Below are 18,771 nucleotides of genomic sequence, written 5' to 3' on the forward strand. Positions count from 1 at the left end.
TCAAGTTTGTGAAGAACACAGACTGTTTCCTTATGTAAAAGTACACAGCTTTCAACCTGTTTATGCCAATGAGACAGTACTGACACCAATTAAAAAAAGCATTGTAAGATTTGCCCCAAAGCTCGTAAACTAATACTAATAGCTTAGGCTAGTAGTTTTAAAACTGGTTTTCTGCCATGATTTCAAAGTATGTGTTAGTCTTCAAGCAGCCAAACATCTCAACTTTAGCTTAGATGTTTCTGAAGTCTTTTCTGACCAAATGAACTCAAAACAAGTGCTTGGTCCCCTCTGTAGGAGGAATGTAAGCAACTAGTTGACTAGTCAAGTCAACTCAACTAGTCACTTCCCCCCCACCCTTTGTAGCCTCTGATAGAGGCAGTTAGGGGGATCAGGAGCCAGCTTAAATGCAGGTTGCCCCCAGCATCATCTCCCCAAGGGGCAGGGGAGGCATAGGCACAGTGCGGGAAACAGCACGAGCCAGGATTGAGTAGTCCTGGCTCCTGCCCAGTGCCAGACACTTCATTCTGGCGGCTCTTACTACATTTAAAAAGTAGAGCCACAGCAAAACCCCTTATCAACTAAGTAATTGATGAAAATTCCATCAACTACTCAATTAGCTTCCTAACCGCTATTTAATGTCCCTATTCTGTAGCTCAGTGGTCCCCAATGCGGTGCCCGCGGGTGCCATGGCGCCCACCTAGTGACCAGGGCCGGCCCGAGCCATTCTTGCACCTCCGGCACATGTGCAGCCCCCAGGCACCCGGCAGCCCCAAAAGGTTGGGGACCACTGCTGTAGCTGATCTGATCTGCAAATTCAACCATAGTCAACTATGTATCATAAACAAGTCTAAATCAATGGTGGTTTTAGTGCTTCACCATTGGTTGCACGCAGATGTTATTGCTGTATAAGTGGTAATACGACTTAAGCAAAAATACTTAAACCAAATGCTTGCTAGTCCCATTTGAAACCCAAGGCATATATAGATTAAGATAAAACACATGAAGACTTGAACTCATGCCTACATAAGCCCCTACAGTAGATAGTGTGACATTAAAAATGGAGTCTAACTCCAGGTTACCTCTATGGTCCACTCTGAACAGCTATCCTAATTGAAGAGGTTAAATTGGACCTGAATTAGGCCTTAAAAGGCGTGTCAAATATATTTAGCTAGCAATTTTAAAATACCTTTTTTCTAGTTTAGGTACTGTTATGGTAATTAGCACATCAAATTTCTCGAGTAAAGCTCTTGGTGTTACTTGTGTTTCCTCTTTAATCACTTTTAAAAAATTATCCCAGATTACATTTTGCAGTCCTTCAAACAAGCTGATTTGAGATTTCAAATGCAAAACAGTACACAGTTGTCATAAGTAAAACACAACTTAAGGGTTTCTATTGAAAATCTTCAGAGGGGAAGCCGAGTTAGTCTTAAAGTGCTATCAGACTTTGTTGTTTTAAGTTTATCCTGTACAGACTAACAAAACATGTAGATGATATCATGAGCCTTTGTGGGCACGGCCCACTTCTTCAGATGACCGGAGTGTTGCATGTGCAGAATCACATCCACCACTCAAAGTCCCCCTGCTCAACCATCATCTAGGCTGCCTTTCCCTAATATTCATTCTCACAAAGTATTTCTGACAGCTACTATGGAGACTATAAAACAAACCTGCCCTTTGAGCAAATAAAAGGTGTGGCCATTTTAACTGGCCCCAATCCTTGTGCTAAAAGTAGCATTTCTTGTTGTATAGGGCAGTACATATCCCCTCTAATAGCCTTCGGCATTTATATTGTGTCCCAGGCTTACTATCTAACTTAACCACTTTGCAACCAACAAGATGTTTAAAGATTATTTGAGAGTGCTTAAACAGGGATGTTAGATGGCAGTTAGCGGGCTAATCGTATAGTCGATACAATTCGTATCAACTATATGACTAGTCAATAGGACCACTATGCAGTAAGAGTCGCCAGGCTTGTACTACATTTAAAATACAGAGGCACAGCATCCATGCAAGCAAGCTGGGACTACTTGGTCCCAGCTTACTCCAAGTCCAGCAGCCCCTGTTTGCAGCAGACAGAACAGGGGCTGCATGGAGGCAGCAGCCCGTCTGTGGGGAGTGAGGGTCAGCTCCCCACTGGGACCCCCAAGGACATGGGCTGATTCACAGCAGCCTTCCCAATCCCACCTCCCCTCACCACCACCTCTGACAGAGGTGGCAAGGGTTGGGGTGTTAGAGAGCACAGGGTGAGCTGAGACTCAAGTAGTTCTGCTCGCGCCATTTCCCCCGTCCCCCAGCTTTTAAGCCGGTTCCCCCCAGCCCTGGCTCCAACTTCAAATTAGACTGATTATGAAGCTAGAAAAAGAACATAACGGCCAGACTGGGTCAGACCAAAGCTCCATCTAGCCCAGTATCCTGTCTTGTGGCCAAAACCCGATTCCTGAGAGGGAGTGAACAGAACGGGTAATCATTAAGCAATCCCTCTACTGACATTCATTTCCAGCTGCTGAAACAGAGGGTAGAGACCCCTTTCCTACCCATTCTGGTTAATAGCCATTGATAGACCTAACCTCAATTAAGTTTAAAAACAAGCTCCCCACACAGACCTGCACTTGCCTGCTGCCTAATGCTGATGCCTCTTATAGGTACAGCAGTGCAGGGTGGCAGCAGCCCCGGTCCATGGAAGGGGGTGTATGTGTCTGAGCCCTGCCCCTGTGCTGCTGCCTCTGATGGAGGCAGCAGCACAGGGTGGGGGTATTGGTGGCACCAAGGAGCCGGCGCTGGGGGGGGAAAAAACCTGGCTTTTGGCTCCTCCCCGGCCCCAAACACTGGTTCCTGCTTCCCCTCCTCTTCTGTAGGAGACAGCGCATGCAGGGAGTCTGTTTGAAAGCCATCAGAGGCAGCAGCACGCGGGGAGGGGGGGATGCCTGTGGGGTGCCATCTTTCAAGTCAGACCCTTACAGGTACTGGCTCCTGCTCCTACTCCCCTCCCCCAGCTGCGTCTGATACAGAGACAGCAAGGTGGTGCAGTGTGCGCACGCGCGTATTCAATGAGATTAACCAACAAGCCCAGGCTTATCAATTAATCGTGAAGTTGTCTACACGCTGACATCCCTAACTCCAACTACGCGAAAAATGGAGCTGGAGTCAACGTACCTTAAGCCAAGCTTCAGTGCCACCTTCACAGCTGGAGGTTGATGGGGTAAATGCTCCCACCAACTTCACTTACTTTTCAGGGGCGCACTTAGCTTTTAATTTAGCAGATCTTTACTAGACCCGCTAAATTGAATGTGGGAAAATTGACCACTGCGACATCAATACATGGCCTGAGTATCTCTGTTTCCCCGTATATTAATGGAGATAAATCACAGGAGTGAGGAGGATTACTCAATGCCTGTGAAATACTGTGTTTTAAACTATAATAGCTACTCTACAAAATACTCTCTGGTTGGGGGGAAAACAGTTACAATAGGGACTAGAACAGGAGATTACACATGCTATGAATCAAGTCATCCTAATTTTTTTTAGTATAAGAATGAATGACTAATTTAGTGTAAACTAAGGTTTAGATTAGGGATATTAGTTGTTAAGCAGCTAATTGTGTAACTGATGGAATTTCTATTGACTACTCTATTAGTCAATAAGGGGGAGGCACTGTGGCTCTGCAGTTTAAATGCAATAGAAGCCAGGCATGCAGGAAGCCCGGCTCCTACTACACTAAAACTGCAGAGCTGCAGTGGGGTTAGTGCAGTGCAAGGGGGGACTGAACATTTAAGCAGGCTCCCCTTAGCACTGGCTCCTCCCCTTTGCTGCCTCTGATAGAAGGCAGAGTGCGGGGGAGAGCAAATAGTGGCTTGACTATCCAATAAGCCTAAACTTGCTGGGTAGTCAACTACTCATGTAGTTGCTTACATCCCTAGTTTAGATGTGATTCAAGGCACTTGTCCAGAATGATTTATTAGAAGATTAATGTGTTACCTGGAATCTCTTGCTTACAGCCCATTAGGCAGGGTGAAGTAAATATGTACAGTTTACTGTTCTAAATAAAGCAACAATGTTTCAGTTCTTACACATGGAGAGAATTTTCCATTTGCTCCTAAAGATGAATAATCTAGCCATAAACAGAAGTCGCTATGCAAAAAAAATCGAATTAGAAGACTTGATTCCTGATGTTCCCTCCAAAAAACATTCCTGTTACAAGCAGCTATTTAGCTCAATTTCTGATCAGCATGCCATTGAGATACTGCTTTTCCTGTGTCTATTCCACACATGTGCCTTACATGTGTGATCATGCCTGTAACAGCAAATCCACAAGAGCCTGCTTTTTGCAGCCTTTGAACTAGAGCCGTAAGAGGGGACTGGAATTTCCTCATCACATTCTTGGCCTGCTGCCTGAAGCCATAATTACTTGTTCCCATGGCAAAGAGCCTGGCTTAACCACAAAACCACTTCTATGCAGTCAGTCTGTATAACACTAACAAAACTTGTTCTGAAATACTTTAAGAGTTAATTTTGCAGATGTCATTTATGTATGCAGAAAAACAATACATTTCCACCAAGTCCATGACTACACTAGCAAACTCAGTGGCACACCAGCACTGATGCAGCTGCATCACTAAAATCATTCATGTAGCCAGTATACGCCCATGGGATCCATTGGCATCAATGACTAGCCATAGCTTTGTTGGTGGGAGAAGCTGTGCACATAAGTCTTGCTAGTATAAGTGCTCATGCCATTCAGAGAGGTTTTTCTCATGTTCCTGAGTGACATAATTCGTAGTGTAGGAATAGCTTCGGTGTCTGCCACTATGGAACTTGTGTCTAGGCCTATCCACTACAGAGCTCTGTCTTTAGGGTAATCCAACTGACAGCTATTTTTATAGTAATTTCATTTTATGATGTGCAATACCAATTGTTGTCTTCCCAAAGAATGGTGTATTGGCACAGAATATTAATCACCATAATTTATTATTTGCATTACAAAATGTCTAGAAATACCACCCAAGATCAACATCTACTGTACTCACTTAAAACAATCTCTGCATTAAAGTATTTACAATCAAAACAGACCTAACAGAGAGGCTATATTATCCCCATTTTACAGAGAACTGTAGCATGGAGATTAAGGGATTCACACAAGGAGTCTAACAGTCAGAAAAGAAAACCAGCTTGAAATCCAAATCTGATGTTTCAACCACAATGCCACTACCCATTTCCTTTCTTTTCAGATAGCAGATCAGTTAGGTGACAGAGGAAGTCTTAAGAGATCACGTTTATGTCCTCAGAACTATTTCCAGCACGTCTCAGATAATTGCAGGACTTCGTGAGCAACAGAATTGTAATAAATCTCCTAAACTAAATAGGTCTCCATAGTAAGATGTGAAAAAACCCAACAGTTTTAGGACACGTGAGATGCATATTTTAAACCTCTCAACTAGTTAATTTGGACTGTGATCAGAGAATATTCAAGATTATTCAGAACTGCATTAAATTACAATAAAATTAGATTACAGGTTCATTATTCTCAACATTGAAATACTGTTTCACAATCTCAAAATTACTGAAATAAGTAGTTCAAAAACTTCAGAATAATGAAAAGAGTGCACTGCATGGCATGTATCTAACACAGATTAAGGGTGATGGTGATTACTCAATTACTGTACATGTGCTGGATGAAGTATAGCACACCCCACTAATACAAGCACCTGATTTAAAAGGACATGAAGTATGAACACCTCACAATAGCTGTATATAAACTTGGAAAATACTAGAAGCTGCCTAAAAGACTTCAGGAAAACAACTTGTACAAGTTGAACCTCTCTAGTCTGGCACTCTGGCCCAGAGTGGTTCAGCATTATTTTAGTTAGCTGGATATCCACTTATATGTATAGCCAAGTTTCCCAGAGTCCCATAAAGTATGTTTACAGTCACCCGTCCTGGCTCTCAGTGTTATGTCCTATTATTTAGCTCTGATTTACCACTAAATGTCCTCTTAAGAACCCAGTTAAGTCATGGTCTGGCCCACAAAAGCTCATCATCTAATAAACCATTTTGTTAGTCTTTAAAGTGCTACATAGTCCTGTATTTTATGGAAATGTTCGTAACATTACTAGACAATTTGATGATTTGGCAAATTCTCTGGTTTGGCACTGGTCAGGTCCCAAGGGTGCAGACTAGAGAGGTTCCATATGTAACATTTCATTCCCCTATTGCTTTTCCCTCCTTCCACATTAGTCTGCTAGGTTTGTCTCCACATTCTTCTAGAATGTTGACTAACAGTAAAGATCCAAAGATTTTTCACACTGTCTACAGTGCTGTTTGACAAAAGAACCAAGTCAGTCTAGAAAAAAGTCACTAAAAAAAATGAAGACTTTTCAAACGTAATACTATTTTGTCACCTTTGTTCATGCAGATCCTGAACATAATTTGGAATGATAGGGAAGGGAGACCAGTTACCTCTTCTGATTTAAAAGCAAGTTATTTGTACCCAACTCGAATACATATTAAGGATGTGAAGGTTTAACCCCATGGTACCCAACACTAGCCACATGTGATTATTTGGCTGGTTGAGTGTGGGTAGTTTGCTATTGGCTACTGCTTCAGAACAGGCTGGATATCACGGGTTTAATCAGTTAACCAGTGAGCTGGAGCAGCTCCCCACTTACAAAGGATAGAGGTTGCTCCAGTGCAGCTTCTGTCCACGGCAAGTCTGGGCACCCTGCAGCAGGGGAGAGGAGAGGTGATCCAGCCCAGCAGCAGAGGGCCCTTGCCCCCCCTTTAATGGGTTAACCAGTTAGACAATATGTCTAACTAGTTAGCCAATTAAACAAGATTTTATGTTCCCTAATACACATGCCTACTATTTAGGAGCACAGCCAGCAAACAATCTCTCAGAATACAGCTTTCTGGAATGGATGCTAGAGCTCTAGCTTTTTTCATTCTCAAGTGAATTGTATTCCTATTCTAATCTTTTAGAGATTTAATAGTGGTAAACATCTCAACTTCTGTTCAACTTTATTACTGTAAGTCACTGGGCAATTATAAAGAAAGTATTTCTGAAGAAAAAATTGAAGTTAATAAAGTAACTGCAAACAATGGATGCTGTGAGAATCACATTTATAAGCTGCAGCAAAGAACAGAGCTCAAGTATTGAAAAAGCATTTCAAAAGAAATCCTGCTGAAATGCTTGTAGGATCATATAGAAAGTTTCCTCTGCACACTACTCAGCCACCTAATTACTCTGAAAGAAAAAGTTAGAATGAAGTGGGGACACTAGTAAATGCAATTGCCAAAGCTGTTACCTTTGAAGAAAAGTTCACACTTAAGTTTTTAATGTACACTATTCACATACAAGAAATTTGAAATTTAATGAAAAAAGACACTCATTCCTTTGGATACAAGTGTGAAACTGAAAAAATGGCTATAATAAAGCAGGGCAGTGATAAGGATGTTAAAATGTGATTTAGCTAATCTAGTCGATACAATTTTATCTATTTGTTGATAAAAGCCTCTGCAGAGATGCAGCAGAGGTAGCTCCAGAGGAGCCAGCTTGAGCTTGGACTGAGAAGTCTTGGCTCATGCTCACTCCAGAGCCACCCACACTACATTTAAAATGCAGAGCCGCAGTAAGAACTGCTGGGCTCTTACTACATTTAAAATGCAAAGGTGCAGCAATCACCATGAGCTGGGACTGCTCATTCCAAGGTCTCTATGAGTCCAGCAGCCCCCATTCGTGACAGACAGCCCTGCCTGCTGCGAACAGGGGCAGCACCCCAGAGACAATGCTGGGGGGAGGGGACACGACAGGAAGAGAACCAGCTTTTAAGCCAGCTCTCCACCAGCACGGGCTCCTGTCCCCCCCCCCCCCCCCCACAGGGCTCTTCTACAAACCAGAAGCAACCACACTGGGAACCGGCATGAGGGGACTGAAGCAGTCACCCACTGGCACTAGTTCCTGCTGTGCCTCTGCCTCTCCTGTTCCCTGCAGAGGCTGCTGGGGGAGACTGGCTTTACCCGTTCCCTCCCAGCACTGGCTCCTGCTCCCCACTCTCCTTGCTCCCTCTCTTTGACAGAGGCAGCAGGGAGGAGGGAAGGGACGACCAGACTAGTCGAGTCGACTATCTGATAAGTGTTTGCTTACATCCCTAAGCAGGGAAGAAACAATGGCATTAGCCACAGAAGACAAGCATTCATTCCATTGCTCCAGAAATAAGACTTTAGAAATTAAATTTAACACTAAATAACCAAGCACTTACCAAAAGCATGTTTCAAAATGTATTACATTTTCAGACAGAGGTCCTTTCAAACACTCTTTAAGGCATGAAACTGAACTTACCCAAAGAGAAATGTTGAAAGATTTATGAGCAAGCAACTTCTTCCCCCAGTTCATGCAACTCAATCTTCTTTTGTTCCCATTATTTTCTAAAACCTGAACTTGCTTTCTAAAGGTGGAATGCCTGACTGCCAAGTAGTACTATTTCTGGTATGTTCATTTTCCTCTTGTTCTCATCCATCTTTCATGCCCCATGGCACTTGCAACATAAAGGTGCACTTCCTATGCTAGATGTGGAACTGCTGACATGTGGCTTCTTCCAATCCCCATTTAGATTATAAATCGAGGTAGCCAACCCATGGCTCGCAAGCCGCATGCAGCTCTCCCCCCACCCCCCAAAGTGCGGCTTGCGAAGCCAACCCTAGAAATGGCCCCCGGCTTCCTGTGCTCACCAGGGCAGGGGAGCCATCCAGTGCAGCGATTAAAAATGGCGTCACCAAGATGGCAGCAGCCGACAGGAGCCTGATGTGGCCAAAAAGCTTTGTCTTTTAAAGGGGCAGCATCTTCTCCCCTCCCCCCCCCCCAATCAACTCGGGGAGGTGGTGGGAGTGCTCTTATTTTTTGCTCAACAAAAATAGCTAAAAAATTATTGTGCAGCTCTTTGCATTTTTTCCACCGCTGTTTCGGCTCTCTGTTTAATGGGTTGGCCACCCGTTATAAATCATATCCTCCTCTCAAGGGTTTAAAATCATGCAACAGGTAAGAACTGCATGCCCAAAATATAGTATCACATCCTGAAGTTCTTGCCATCACTGGAACTTCAAGACCAAAAAAATTAAACGTTTCACAACCTTTCCTTTCCATAACTAGCAATCTTCCTATGGGCTACAGCATCTTAAATACTTTTTTGTGATTCTACTGTAGTGTTAAAATGTAACTAGAGTGGTGATGTCACTAAAATTTCTACTACAAGGAAAGAGTTACTAGAGTAAGATGACTGACTTACTAACAGATTCTTATCAAAACAAGTTCTCTCCCCCTTCCCCACAGTAGCATAACAACTCGCTCAAAATATCAACTCCTCCCTGTAGACAGACTGAAAGTCAGGATAAACTTGGTCACAGCAGAAACCAGACAATGTTATTTTTATACTTTTTAATAATAAAAGTTTTAAGTACTGTAGCACAAATAGTAACTTCTCCCATACAGATGTTAAATATCTCTTCTCCACGTCTGCTGCTCACACAGAACTTTAACAGACTTGCCTTCAGCTGTAAAATTACTAGTGGTCAGTTTACATTCTCTAGATCTGAAAGACGCTACCCTTTAATAGCTTCCTTGTAGTGCTTTTAGATTTCATGTAGAAAAAATGGTTCTGTGCTCAAGACAATATATAAAAATAGATTAAATAAGTTACCAGTCTCACCATGATTCTTGAGCTCAATTTAATTCCTAGTCTTGTCCCAAACCGCATCATTTCACCAGACAATTCAACTTTTTTCACATTCTGCCACATGTCCAATTTAACTCTTTGGATTAACAATTAAGATTCTGGCTATGAATTAAGCTGAGGAGTGCTGTCTATCCTGAACATTCCAATTTCTTCCTATGAACAGCAGGCTATAGCCATATACTTTTGATAAGGAGGTTCCTGTCAGCACTTTCAAAACCAGACACTAAAGGGTAAAGGTTGTATTTACTGTACTCACGAGATACAAATCAAAAGGTAAAATGCTCTTTATTTTAGCAGTAAAAGTATTGCAACATCCAAGCAAACAGGCGATTCACAAAGACATGAAGTAACTTTAGCACGCTCAATCCTATGGACTGCCAGTTTCTCTTTCATGCTGTATTAATATGGACACTACACAAGTTTGTCAGAACACAGTTTATTTTCTGTTTCTAAAAACATCTTGTGTCTGACAATTACAAGTTTTTCTGCTCACTGGACATCAGAGTAAAAATAAAGCCATGACTTGATTAAACATATGAAAATTAAATAAACATTCCAGTTAAAAACAATTGAGATGTAGGACCAGAAAACAGACCCTTTAAAATGGAAGAGTTAATTTTTAGTAAGTTCACAGCTAACACTAAATTAGGTCAAATGCTGAGCAAGTGTAAAAAGAGAAAAAGTGAGAAGTGCCTACCTTTGTACCAACTGTTATATCTTGGACAATGCTGTAGAAAAAAGAAAGAAGAAGGTTAAGTTAGATAGATTTGCCTCAAATATCCAGCAGTAAGGGAAAAAAAGCTTGTCAAAGTGCACCCATCTGCGCAAGTGAGCCAAGGACAAGACAAAAAGTTAAGCTGAGAAGACCCAAGGCCACAAAGTGTTAGGAATGTGCACCACTTCTACTTCTAACAGTGGAACGTTGCCCTTTTTGTCAGTGAACCATAGAAAGGAGTATAGAGATACCAAAGTCCATATTCTTCACAGGAATGTAAGAAACAGTGTACCGCCAAGTGCCAAGTCACAGCAAGAAGTGTCAAAATTAATTTCCTACAGTCACTAGCATAGTCCATATAATCCATGTCTAGAACATGTTAAAACAAAACTTTATAATTAGACTATCTAGCTGGCATAAATATATAGCAAAAGAATTCAGGTGAGTTGATGCTCAGGAGGAGGGGTTATTTCTACAAAGACTGTTTAATAACTATTCTAGAATTCACCAAAATAGCTCCATTTGCCCTAAAAATGGTAGAATGGTGGAACTGCTTGCACAGACTAGACAGGCTTTTATATCACTGCCTCCTCTATACCTGAATAAAACAGTGTGTGCCTGGTTTACAGTAGCACTTCCTTCATTGCTAGCACCAGTGGAACTGCACACAAAAAGCAAAACAGATGATTTCTCAGGGTTTTATGAATACTAAGAATATTGTTATAACTAAAATTGTGTAAGGAATATTAAACCTCATTCATCAGAGCATGTGTCAATCTACTGGGGTCCATCCACACAGGGCTGGAGTCTGAGCTCTGGAACTCTACATGCTTACTTCCCCCATCCACCTAGGGTCCCAGAACTTAGACTTCAGCTTCAGCACTAACGTCTACACAGTGATTTTTCAGCCAGAGCCCTGAAAGCCTGAGTCAGCTACCCCAGGTCAACTGCAGGTTTTGTATCCCTGTTTAGATGTACCATTTTTTTAACCTAGATGACACCTGGTGGTGGGTACAGATTATTCCACCTCTGCCTACATCGGGTTTTTATACCTTCCTCCAAAGAATATGAAAGTGGCTACCATAAGAAACTGGACTAAATGGCCCACAGGTCAGATCTTATATAGCAACTCTGACAGAGTCACTAGCCTGCCAAATGGAGACTACAGTGCAAAGTACAGTAATAAGATACTCCTATTACCATCATTTACACCTTTTCTGTAAACATTCAAGATGGAGATAGAATTCCTTCAGTATGTTTGAAGTTCTCTAGCATAACTGAGGTAATTGGGTTGTAGGAAATGAGGATGCAAAATCATGTTTAAATGGTTAACCATATTGTTCAGCTGGTTATCTAATAGGTGAGGGTTCTCTGCTCGGTGTCCCCATCCGGCTCCCTTATTTTGAACTTCTAGCCCGCACTTCTTGATCCTTTAGTCATTATTTGTCCCAAGAAATCAATTGAACATGGGTCCAGTGTCCCTCCCATAAGGTTGGGGAGGGGCTTTTAGAAGGTGGGCGGGCTCCCATCCCATGATTTCAAATAGGTCTAATAGGTGAGTGGGGGGCCATCACCCACATAGGGCTGAAGCAACTACTCCAGCCCGCACCAGTTAACTGATTAAACATTGACATCCCTATTGGGAAGTCCAAAATATGGTAAAGTGCTATAAAGCTGGCCAGCACAGACCCATTGGCTCTCTAGTCCTTCAGGATACACACATCATACCATGAACCTTGAATTCTTATGTCAGACTTTCTAGTACAAGATCCTGCAGCCACAAACCAATAGATCTGCCATGACCTGCTACTGAATCACAAAGAACATCTAAAGCTAGATTCTGTATGTCCTACAAAATCTCAGTGACGTAGCTGTGTTAGTCTAACTTTAAAAATGAGTAGTCTTGTGGTACCTTAGAGACTAACCTAAATATTGTCATCAGATGATCATCATCCACTCCATCTAATGAAGTGGGTTTTGCCCACAAAAGCTCTGATTCTATATATTCTGGTTCATTTCTAAGGTGCCACAGGATCACTCTACTATGTCCTGCACAGCAATATGAAAAAGTAATCATATTTGTGTCAAGAAACATTTTAAAATTCAAAAGGATTTAGTTCTACCACAACCTATATTTGCTATATATCTTCCCTTGCATTTCAGTAATTTTCAGGTAAGTATACACTATTTCCATTTATTACAAAATCATTCAGGTTTCAACAGTTTACACAATGCCTTATACTAGCATAAAACAGCTGAGTTTCCAATGCTTCCTCCTCAAAACCAGCCTGCCATGTCATCATAACCCAGCAATTTACAGCTGGAGTCACAATCTATTCCAATGGCTGTTGCCAGAAAACTACACTATGGTTTCTTTAGCTCAGACTGCTATTAAAAAAAACTCTGTATGAGACTGCAGGATTTTACAATCCCACTGGTGTTCAGAGTCACCAATGAAGACAGATGGGTTTTGTTTTATCTTGAGGGGGAGAGCTTTAGTGCAGTAATTAAACCCATCTGTACATCACTGGAAAATCCAACTGAATACTGCTGCACGTAACCACTCCAAAGTTATTTAACACGCTGCTGTTTCTTCAGTTTAAAAAAATACCATGTATATTGTTCAGAGTGCTTCTTACACACCTGAATCAAAGAATACCTCCCAGAAAGACCAAAAAAAAGAAAAAAAGAGGCATTAAGTTTCTCAGCCTCTCCAAGTTATCCTTGAGCAATTTTTCTTGCTTCCTGTTCCTCTTGAGGGCCTCAAACACAGGAAATGTTTTACATAAAGTAGCCTTTACAGGGAATGGTATTTAAAATAATCCAGCAAGAAAAGCATTTTTATTTGCCAAAAACTGTTTGGTTCTGGGATATCTTTGGAATCCATCTGATAACTAAGGCCACATGAAGCGCACACAATACACCAACAGCTTTTAGATTATTTTTAAAAGTATGCAATTATTTTCAGTTTGCATATACTCTTAAACTGTGGTTTCTCGATATGGTTTCACTGGTCCAGGCAACCAAATCTGTTACCAAGTTTTCTCCTAGTTTTTAAACAGGATAAGCCATTAAGTTGAACAAAATTTACGTTCACATAGAAAGATTAAAACTTTTTTGAATAACGGACAGAAAATTCAACAGCCATCTGGGATGGTATTCTTTCAGGCAATTTTCTAATATGCAATCTTTACCATATCACGCTCCTGCGCATCTTTTAACAAGATCATCAAAAACAATTTAAGAAAGAATGCAACTAAGCAGAATTGTAAGCACGATAAACACGTACAAAAGGTCATGGGCACTTAGCTGTGCAGATGTGAAACAGTTTCCAGAAGAAAGAAACTTCCCACATTTCATCACAAACCCAGCAGACAGCAGCTAGGCTCTGCAAGGAAAGTGAACCACATCCTGGGATTTTAACTGACAACAAATGATTAACATTTTAGGCTTCAGCTCATATTGCCACTTCATTAAAAGTTATAACGGTATGAATATTTTAATTTATGTAACCAAGCCAGCTTTCCTGCAAATCTACCTTGAGCAGTAGAAAGAAACAATAGTTTTTCAAATCAGTGAAGTTTCACATCATTAAATTTACAGAAAACACTTATCACAATTCCACATGTTGAGCAGTTATTTATTAAAAATGTAAACAAGTTGAACAGAATTTCCTGGGCAAACTAAGATAGTCTTCACATAAGGAACCAGACTGAACCATTTCAGAAAGAGTATTGTGAATGAAACTTCTTTATGAGTCCAGTCATTAAACGTAGGCTCTCTAATGGCAGGCTTTGGATATTTAAATACTGGGGTTGGAAGGAGCAAATGTTTGACTGCCTAGCGACATTCTTCTCTTTACAAGGCAGAGGAGTACCAGCTCATTTTCTGTCAAGCCGCGTCTCCGCCAAGCGCCGCATCTGGAAGCGCCTCACCAGGTGAGCAGCACAGGGGCGGGGGGGGGGGGCTGGCCAGGAAGCCCCGCACGGGCGCGGCGAGGGGGCCGAGCCCTGCCCGCTCCTGCAGGCATGACAGCGCGTGGGAGCCCAGCGACACGTCCGGGCGCGCCGGGAAGGCCCGGGCCCCGGCAGCGCGACCCGCGGGGGCGGCGCGGCAGCTGCCAGGCTGGGTGCGGCCCCAGCCACGAGGGCGGCTCCCGCGGCGAGCCCCGCCCGGCGCGAGGCCTCAGGTGAGCGGGGGCGCCGCCCCGGGCACGTGCGGGGAGCGCGGCGGAGCTGGGGGGGGGGTTAGGGACCCCCCCCAGGAGGGAGCGCGCGCCCCCGCCCCCCAGGTGCAGGGCAGCACGCGCCTCGGCGGGGGGCGGGGGGAGACGTTTCGAGCGCGCGCGCAGCGCCGAACGCCCCGCACGAGGCACGCGCCCGCGTTCCCACATTGGGAGCGGAGGCACCGGGGCCACCGCCCCTCCCCCTTTCTGTGACCCCCCCCACCTCACGCGGAGGGGGGGAACCCCGGGACGGAAGCAGGAAGCGGCGGTGAAGGGGGGATCCAGTCGGGCACCCCCCCCCCGCGCGCGCCCAACGGACCCCTCTCAGGTAACGCTCCCCCACACGCTCGGCCCCGCCCGACCCCCCCGCCGGTCCCGAGGCCCCACCGGCCCAGGGAGGCCGCAGCCCGCTCCCGGCCCGTGGCGGGGCGCGGCCCGGCGGGCACTCACCCGTCCATTGCACACAGAGGAGACCCGCAGGGAACGGAGTGGAGGCGCCGGAATAGCAGGAACGAACCCAACGGCTCCGTGTTATAGACTCACAAAATGGCGGCGGCGTCCGGCCCGCCTCACCCGCGCCACCACCCCATTGGTTGCCGCCCTTGTCGGCCTGACGACACGGGTGGGGATCCGTCACCTCAGGGGGCGGAGTCAGGGACGGCTGCTGCGAAGCCTGTTGGCTGCACGGGAGGCCAGGGGCGGGGTGAAGAGCGACCGCGCCGCGAGATTGGGTGAGCCTCTGGCATTGTCTAGGAAAGCCATTTTGAGAGCGGGTAGGAAGCCCATGGCCACCCTGAATAGCCATTTTGAATACGGGCAAGGAAAGGCATTAACGACGCTGGGCAGCCATCTTGGTTATGGGCAACTTTTCCAACGTGCCTGTTGCGTTGTCATCTTAAGTATGGGTGGCGACTGCAGCGGGTAGCCATCTTAAGTATGGGGAAATAGTCCAAAGGCCACGCTCGGCGGCCATACTGAATGTGGGCAAAGGCCTCATTCCCTGGGCGGCCATCCTGAGTGTGGACAGGAAGCTGAAAGGTCCATGTGCCTGTTACAAAAGGTACATTGTAGCCACTTGCACATGGAGCACAGATGTATCCATTTTTAAAGGCGGCTCATCGACTTTTACACACACACACCATTATTTTAACTTCTTTTACAGTTTTATAATTGAATCCACTTTATTGTAACTGGAGCTGGAGTTTTGGGCAGAGCATTGTTCTATGTATCTTTGAAAGCATGGTCATATTTTACAAAGGTGGGTCCTGCCCATTAGGATTCTCTTCACAAGATCCAGGGTTGCTTCAGTTTCCTTGACCAAAATCTCTGTTACCCCATAACCACATGAGTGGTTGATGCCTTTCTTCCACCACCCCACGAGTACTTGTTTTTCAGTCTTTCTGTGAGTATTTAGGTCCCATTCCAACAGAGAGATTCATGCAGACTGTGCCCAAGTGGAGTCCCATTGTAAGCTTTCCAGGACAGGTGTTGCATTTTTACTTTGCCCTATGTGCAGTACAAAGGAGGCTCTGATCAGGTCCCCTAGTGCATACTGTAGTTCCAATAATAATAAATCCTCTTCCCCCTTACAAACCTTTTATGATGCAACTTATTTATAAGATTTCCTTTCTTTAGCTTGTTCTTCTCTACAGTAGCATGCTTCTGTAAACCCAATGATACATTCTGTTTAAATATGGGTAATGCCTGTTCATCTGGAATTCTAGCAACAATTCACTTTCATTGTTCTGATCTGTAATAACGCCATCAGTCAGAGAAAATCAGAGATTTCTGAAAACCAGGTTTTGCAGCACTAGGGTTGCCAGATAGTTTCAACAAAAATACTGGATACACATGACATTACATCACAATCTACATTACATCTTATTTAGAAAATGCTGAACATTTCTATTTTCTTAATTTGTTTCCCGAACAGAAAGTTCAAATACTGGACTGTCTGGTTCAAAACCGGACACCGGGCAACCCTATGCAGCACTGAATAAAATACTTCATCTGCCCTGGGATCAGAGCTGCACTGGTTACAACTGGGTTTGAAAGGGTGTTGTAACTAATTTATTTCTGATCATTGTGTAGACAGAACCTTTAGTATAATGTTTCCTTTGCTTTTTCTGTTCAACATTAGACATTTTCTTTAAAACTTCCCACTCTTGCACTTCCATCAACACTGCTCCACTGTTGGTAGCAAAAGGGAAGCACTAGGGTAGAAGATATCGGGGTAGAAACATCTGAACTCTGTCTACATTAGTACTCCCATCATCGCTACCGCTGTAATGATAAAACTTAAAAAAACATGAATAGTCTTGCAGCACCTTAGAGACTAAGGTACTGCAGGACTATTTGTTGTTTTTTCAGTTACAGACTAAGCTGGCTACCCCTCTGAAACCTGTAATGACAGTTTATATCTATATAAATAGTCTAGCATAGACTTGAAGCAAATTCAAGTCTGGAGGTTGTTGATTCCAGGCAACTTGATCAGGTTCTCCACAAGTGCATTTCTTACTGCTGCTGGACTGAAAGAAAGGTAAAAAATGTTGCGAAAGTGTTGGAGCATACCATTGCTTTTCCTCACACGTTGATCACTGTGCTCCTGAGGTGGGGGAAAAGGTAAGTTCTTACTTGTTAATACTTTTTTGTATTAAATAGTTCCCGGAGTACTCAACTAGAATCAAAGCCATGTTATGCTAGGTGCTAAAAGTTAGAAGCACAGACTGTACTCCAGAGAGTTTAAATTCTAACATGACAAAGGCCTGATCTGCATCTAAAATGTAGATCATTCTAGGTTATTTCACTCAGAGCTGTGAAAATTTTCACACCCTATACAGTGGAGTTAGGTTAGCCTAGCCCCCAGTTTACATACAGGTAGGTTGAATTCTTCCATTGACCTAATTTCCACCTATCAAAGGAGGCGGGGGATTTATTACAGTGACAGAAAAAAAACCTGTCACTGTAGTGTCTGAAATACATCACTGAAATATGCCACTGTAGTGCTTGTAGTGTAGCCATATCTAAAGGATGGGGGAAAAGAAAGGATTATTATCTTTATTTCACAATATGGAAAGACTTAAAAGCAACAACTTAGCAAGTGAAATCTCATGAGCACTAATTCCACTGATAAATTGTAAAAAATAAACCTAATTTACTGATAACTATTAAAACAAACAAATCCATTTATAGCATATACAAATATTTCCCCCTTATTTATCAAATGTATTTAAAGAGTGAACAAAAATGGGCACCCACGATTAAGGAACTATTGCTTGCCCAAGCCACATTTTGCGTAGTCATTGTGTGGTTTATAAAAGACAGAAAGAATTAATGAAATGCAACCAAAATGTGTTATTTAATGGCATGCACCCCTTCTCAGATTTCCTGTAAATATATAAAATTAATTGATTTTCAGCAATGTTTTACCAGAGTTCTTCCTACAGCACTTTATTACAAGTTGGTACATCCTGTGGACAACCTAACAAGGAGGTCTGATTATGAAATGTCCTAGGTTACTCCGCTACTCATTTGTTCTGTTTGGCATGCACTGGTAAGGGTGTTCATCAGGTAATAAAGGTCCTCAGATTGTTTGGTTTTTTTAATCCTTTTATCATGTCTTTTTCTTTTCACAAAGAAAATCAGTGCATTTAGTAAACATACCATCTGGCAATATACAACAAATAGTCTGGTAGCACCTTATAGACTAACAAAACATGTAGATGGTATCACGAGCTTTCATGGGCACAGCCCACTTGAAAGCTCATGATCCCATCTACATACTTTGTTTGTCTATAAAGTGCTACCAGACTATTTGTTGTTTTTAAGATTTATCCTGTTCAGACTAACTCAGCTACCCCCTGAAGCTTCTGGTAATATACAGCTTTTCTTTAGAGCAAATATGATGCATTTTTTAAAAATCCATTCCCTGGGAAACTTAATGGAAAAAGGAATTGCCTCACCTTCCTTCCACCAACAACAAAAAACAGCCACCAGCTGAAAATAGGCAAAACTTCAGCATGATTCATCCCCTTTTGTACAAACCAGCAGGGAGCCCTGCCTGATTTACAGAGCCTCTCCCTGACCCTTCGGCCCCTGTGGTTGTTCAT

The 18,771-nt window shown here is 43.2% G+C and overlaps 2 protein-coding genes across 2 annotated transcripts in view; one reads left to right on the forward strand and one right to left on the reverse strand.

Annotated features, from left to right (window-relative positions):
- PTBP1 (polypyrimidine tract binding protein 1) overlaps nucleotides 1–10,450 on the reverse strand; it is a 41,242-nt gene extending 30,792 nt beyond the window's left edge. The window contains exon 1 of the mRNA XM_075902617.2: nucleotides 10,420–10,450. The gene's annotated coding sequence lies outside the window, so the exon portion shown is untranslated. The remainder of the gene's footprint in view (nucleotides 1–10,419) is intronic.
- A 4,079-nt stretch (nucleotides 10,451–14,529) lies between these two features.
- The window catches only part of LOC102448720 (uncharacterized protein KIAA1958-like), a 38,988-nt gene continuing 34,746 nt past the window's right edge, over nucleotides 14,530–18,771 (forward strand). Inside the window, exon 1 of the mRNA XM_075902613.2 lies at nucleotides 14,530–14,990. The gene's annotated coding sequence lies outside the window, so the exon portion shown is untranslated. The remainder of the gene's footprint in view (nucleotides 14,991–18,771) is intronic.

This window comes from Pelodiscus sinensis, chromosome 32 (assembly GCF_052426305.1).
Source record: "Pelodiscus sinensis isolate ZL-2025 chromosome 32, ASM5242630v1, whole genome shotgun sequence".
Lineage (NCBI taxonomy): Eukaryota > Metazoa > Chordata > Testudines > Trionychidae > Pelodiscus > Pelodiscus sinensis.